General features: G+C 42.8%; 1 long non-coding RNA gene across 1 annotated transcript; it reads left to right on the top strand.

Moving 5' to 3' along the window:
- The first annotated feature begins 1,120 nt into the window (after positions 1-1,120).
- On the top strand, positions 1,121-3,780 carry LOC133124961 (uncharacterized). Its single transcript, XR_009708371.1, has 3 exons — positions 1,121-1,275; positions 2,124-2,272; positions 3,198-3,780. It is a non-coding gene; the product is annotated as an uncharacterized LOC133124961 (long non-coding RNA).
- The last annotated feature ends 2,238 nt before the right edge of the window (positions 3,781-6,018 follow it).

Raw genomic sequence — 6,018 nt, 5'->3', positions numbered from 1 at the left:
GGATTCTGCTGTCCTGACAGTGGTAGGTAAGCCATTCCACCACTGAGGAACCAGAATGGAAAACAGGCTGTGAACGTGCAGCTCAACTGCCAGGTGCTCGTAGTGAGGGAACCGTAAGGTGACCAGAGCTGACAGACCGGAGTGGTCTAGCTGGGGAGTAGGGAGTGATTAAGGATTGGATGTAAGGTGGGGCAGTCCCCTTAGCAGCCTGAAATGCCAACACTGGGGCCTTGAATGGGATGTGTGCGGCAATAGGAAGCCAGTGGCAACACTCATGCCATTGGCAAATCTTGAAATTAGTCAATCTTTCTCACCTCATTAGCAGTCTTTGTCTCATTTAGCAAAAAAGTAATAGAAATAAAATCTAAGTCAAAATATAAGACTAAGATACTTGTTAAGACTTTTTTGCTGTGAGAGGGGAGAGAGAGTAATCGAGGAAGGGAACGTGAGAAGGGTGTGGGATGGCGGGGGGAATGGGAACAGGAATTATCAGAGCACGAGGAGATGAAAGGCGGTTTGAAGGAGCTGCTCCAGAGAGAAGTCTCCAGCAGAGAAATATAATGTTCAAAGTGTGATGTAGCTCCATCTGTACCCCCAGAGAGAGCTGTGTGCCAGTGTGTCAGTGTTATAGCACAGTGTTACTGCAGTCTTATAGTACAGTGTTACAGTAGTGTTATAGTACAGTGTTATAGTACAGTATTAAAGTACAGTGTTACAGTAGTGTTATAGTACAGTGTTGTAGTACAGTATTAAAGTACAGTGTTATAGTACAGTGTTACAGTAGTGTTACAGTACAGTATTAAAGTACAGTGTTATAGTACAGTGTTACAGTAGTGTTATAGTACAGTGTTGTAGTACAGTATTAAAGTACAGTGTTATAGTACAGTGTTACAGTAGTGTTACAGTACAGTATTAAAGTACAGTGTTATAGTACAGTATTAAATTACAGTATTAAAGTACAGTGTTATAGTACAGTATTAAAGTACAGTGTTATAGTACAGTGTTACAGTAGTGTTACAGTACAGTATTAAAGTACAGTGTTATAGTACAGTGTTACAGTAGTGTTACAGTACAGTATTAAAGTACAGTGTTAAAGTACAGTGTTACAGTAGTGTTACAGTACAGTATTAAAGTACAGTGTTAAAGTACAGTGTACATTGACTCTCACCCTTCAGCTGTCTAAGAAGCAGGAGTTCCGCAGTGACACAAACCTGGCAGACGCCGGCAGCACTGCTCTGAGCAGCACTAACTCCAGATCCCTGCCCACTATCACGGGTGAGACATGCACACACAACCATACACACAACCACACACACACAACCACGCACGCATACACACACACAGACACAACCACACACACATACACACACACAGACACAACCACACAAACACAACCACACATGCATACACACACACACACACAGACACCAACCACACAAACACAACCACGCGCGCATACACACACACAAACACAAACACAACCACGCACGCATACACACACACAGACACAACCACACACACACAACCACACACGCATACACACACACAGACACAAACACAACCACGCACACATACACACACACACAGACACAACCACACAAACACAACCATACACACAACCACACACACACAACCACACACGCATACACACACACAGACACAACCACACAAACACAACCACACATGCATACACACACACACACACACAGACACCAACCACACAAACACAACCACGCACACATACACACACAGACACAACCACACACACACAACCACACACGCATACACACACACAGACACAACCACACAAACACAACCACGCACACATACACACACACACATGCACAGACACCAACCACACAAACACAACCACGCAGGCATACACACACACACACAACCGCACACACACACTTTTACACACATGCACACACAAACACACACACAACCACTCACAGAAACACACACCAAAACACACATACACACTCAAACATACAAACAAATACACACACACACAAACACACAAATACACACAACTGCAGACACACAAAGAACAAAAATGTACCACCACTGTGCCCTTATTTCTGAGAGAGTTTGACCTTGTCTTCCTCCCGTCCAATCGGCAGGCTTGTCTCTGTCGGTGGCCAATGGGGGGGAGGACGGGGAGACCGCCCGCTCTCGCCGGGACAGTAAGAGCGTGTCCATCTGCATTCCCACCGACCGCACGCCTGACCGCCGATCCAAAGGGGTCATCAACCTGCTCTTCAGAACCAAGGTGGCCCCTCAGACTCACGCGCACACAGACTACTGCAGATAGACGGATAGCTTTATTGTCCTCAGAGGGGAAAACTGTCTTCACAGTGATACATACTGACAAACATCACCGCTTAACAAACCTTCAGAGACCTCTCCAAACAAAACCAAGACAAAGAGATGCATCAACAGACCCCACAGCACATAACATAAATTGTACACACAAGAGACGCAGACAAAAGGTCCAGGCGGGGGGAGGGAGAATGTGGGGGGGGTGGGGGTGGGGGGGGGGGCTCAGGGGGCAGGGGCTTCCAGGAAGGGGGGTTTAGTGGAGGGGCTCAGGAGGGGTTTGTTTTGTGCAGTGATGGCAGATGAAGCTTTCGCTGAACAGAGCCCCCTGCACCGGAGAGCTCTGTGTCAGAGGGCCAGAGGAGAGAAGTGTAAAAAGAGTGGGCAGTCCAGTTCATGGCCGATGACAGTGCGTCTCGATACTTACTGCAGCTCTCCGAGTGTCTGTGAGTCTGTGTACTTGATTACATTACAGTTATTTAGCTGACGCTTTTTATCCAACGCGTCTTACAGTTGATTAGACTAAGCAGTGTGGGGCTAAAGGGCCTTGCCTCAGGGCCCAACAGCAGCCCAGCTGTTATTGTGGCCGGGGGCAGCATGTAGCCTAGTGGCTGAGGAAGGTTGCTGGTTCAAGCCCCGAAGTGAGAGACAAAATCCATGTAGCAGATGGGCCCTTGATCAAGGCCCTTAACCCCTCATTCCTCCGGGGGGGGGGGGTCCAGGTTGGCTCCAGCTTAATCTAATCAACTGAGTCACTTGGGATGAAATCATCAGCTAAATAACTGGAATGTGACGCCCTCCAGTTCACAGTCAAGCACCTTTGGCCACTAGGGCTAGGCTATGAGCTGATAGCCCGAATAAGTGTCTTTCTGTTCCAGCTGGGGTCCAAGTCCGAGGATGCCAAAACACCGCCGGAGCCACCCGGAGAGAAATCCTCCTCTCACTTCTGATCCGTTTTCACCGACCTTTCACCCCCTTCCTGTCCGTCTCTCTCCCGCCCCGCCCCCACCCCCACCTCAGTCTTTACAGCCTCATCAGCCCCACCCCCTCTGATTTTCATACTGTAGAACAGCGCTGCTCGACTCCACGTCCCGCGCTGGAGCGCCCGGTCGGAGGACAGACCGGCAGACGAGGCCCGCGGGGCGAGGGGTTGAGTCGCGCTGCTGTAGAACAAGCTTTTCTAGATCATTCTGAAGGCGCCGTTAAGTATTTTGTAATAGTTACATAATCCTGATTATTTTTCTTTTTTTTTGGCAGTTAAATACCATTAAAAGGTCCATACCTGCATTCAATTGATTATTTTATAATCTGTCATTGTTTGGATGTAAATGGTTTCTTAAAAAAACAGGACTTAATTGAAATTAATTTGCCTAGCAATATTAACATTTGCTTTGTGTGTTCATATCAGTGTCCATGGCTGATTTTGAAAATGGCCAGAATAAATAAACCATTGTTTTGTTACGTGTTTTTTTCCTTCTGTCTAAATGAAGAAATAAATGTCTTTCAGGTGTAATGCTACTCTCACACACCTAACATCAGCATACCATTCCAATTCTGACATTTGGTCTGAACAACAGCTGAACCTCTTGACCACATCTGCGTGCTTTTATGAATTTAGTTGCTGCCACGTGATTGGCTGAATAAATATTTGCATGAACAGGTGTACAGGCCTACCTAATAAAGTGCTGAGTTTAGATTCATATTAAAACATTTCAGAACAAGTGGATGCAAAGTTCAATTCCAAACAGTGAAAGAATGCTCTATTTTGGGCTGATTTTTCTAATTGCATGTTTATATGATTATATTACTGTCAGATGTGTCAAATACCATGTAGCCCATACCAAATCATATTTATATTTCAATCAAATTTCAAATAACTAGTCAAAGTAACCAAGGTATTCTTATTATATTACTTTCTTACCCCAACAATCCACCTGAGGGAGACAGAAAGCTCTCTATATATGGACAATATAATAAACATTAAAACTTCACAAGTTTATATACAATACATACAGTACTGTTTTGCAAGGATGATAGACAAATATTTTCCATGTTTTTGCCTTGTATGACAAATATGACAATCACAAATATGCTAAATATGAAAATTGTCACATTAGAACATTAGAACAAAGTTATATGTGGGATATCTTTGTTCTAATTAAAATGGAACATTTTACATTGAGTTGAACTGTAACTGGACAATAACTACAATAACTAATCGTAGGCCTAAATTCAATTCAATCAATATTAATCCTTAACTTTGACTTAAATGCAAACATGCATTTAATTAGTTTTTAGAAACATAATTTTGGTGAGCTCAGCCAGCACTAAATCGATGTCCCCACACAGAGTTTGTGAAGAAAATGTGTAATTGTTGATACAGTTAATGAAATATATAAATTAAATGCAGACCATAGAAGTATAGCAGTAATTGACCTTGTTTTAGTACAATTCATCATCTGACTTGAAAGTAAAGTGTGGTCTTAAGCATTGGCAGTGAAAAGGAACCTCATTACACAATTATCAGACCTCAAAAGAGGGTTTTTCCTCTGCTACAGAAAACTTTCAAAAACTTAAATAAAAAAAATAAAAAAATGTAATGTCTGAATATTTGGAGGCTGTCTTCTGATTAAGCTTCTTCTGTGGAAATGAAAGGAAACATACAGCAGATATCACATTAACAATGTCAACAATCTACCTCTGTCCCTGAAAATGTCGGTAAAGGTCAGCCTTTCAGGTGCTTCGACAGGGAACTGTATTTTGTTTTGTTTTGTTTTATCATGTTAAATAACAATATACTTAAGTTTGAAACCATCTCCAGTTGATGACTGAAGAATTATCACCATAATGAAGAAACACCCCCACACACATCAGAAATCAGAAATTTCCTCCTCTTCAGGAGGCAAGCATGGATGTGTCAGGGACTACTGTCTGCAGAAGACTTCAGGTCTACAGAGGCTACACAGCAAGATGCAAAACAGGATGGCCAGGTTACAGTTTGCAAATAAGTACCAAAAACTGCCTGCAGAGTTCTGGAAAAAGGTCTGGAAGAGACCAAGATTGACTTGTATATGAGTGATGGCACAAGCAAAATGTAAATGGATGGCATTTTGGTCCTCTAAAAATGGAGGGACTTTGTTTAAAAGATGGATCCCCTGTAAATAGCCTCAATTTAAAGGTGACACTCTGCACTTTAACCTCATATTAATTTTTTTTTTATCCAATGTGCTGGAATTCAGAGCCAAAAGAACAGCAAGTGTACCACTGTCCAAATACTTACGGACTACACTGTATAATATGTTACCACCATTTTGAATTCAGTAATAGCTCTGTTAGCCACAGCTAACATAGCCCTAACTAAGGATTGCGTGGTTTAAAACAGTGAATTCGTTAAAGCTCTTATTATTTGTTGCCATTATTTTTTTTCCAACTTTTATATTTTACTGAATGAAATCAATTGAGGTGAAACACTTTGTTTTACGGTCAAATAACAGCACCCTAGCAAAGACTTGAGCCTACAATCTTTCCGCTACAAGCCCTGTTTCGAAACAATTAATCACGGAACTGTCGTTGGGCTCCACTGTTCCAGTTAATCATAACCCTGGGACTGTTACTGTGGAGGGAGCTAACGCTAAATTCACCTTGAAGTCTTGAATTCACCGTATGGGTTACGTTGGTGTGATTTAAAAGCTCATGCGA

The sequence above is a fragment of the Conger conger genome, chromosome 3, assembly GCF_963514075.1.
Source record: "Conger conger chromosome 3, fConCon1.1, whole genome shotgun sequence".
NCBI classification, from domain to species: Eukaryota; Metazoa; Chordata; class Actinopteri; order Anguilliformes; family Congridae; genus Conger; species Conger conger.
This window is presented reverse-complemented; position numbering and strand designations above follow the sequence as displayed.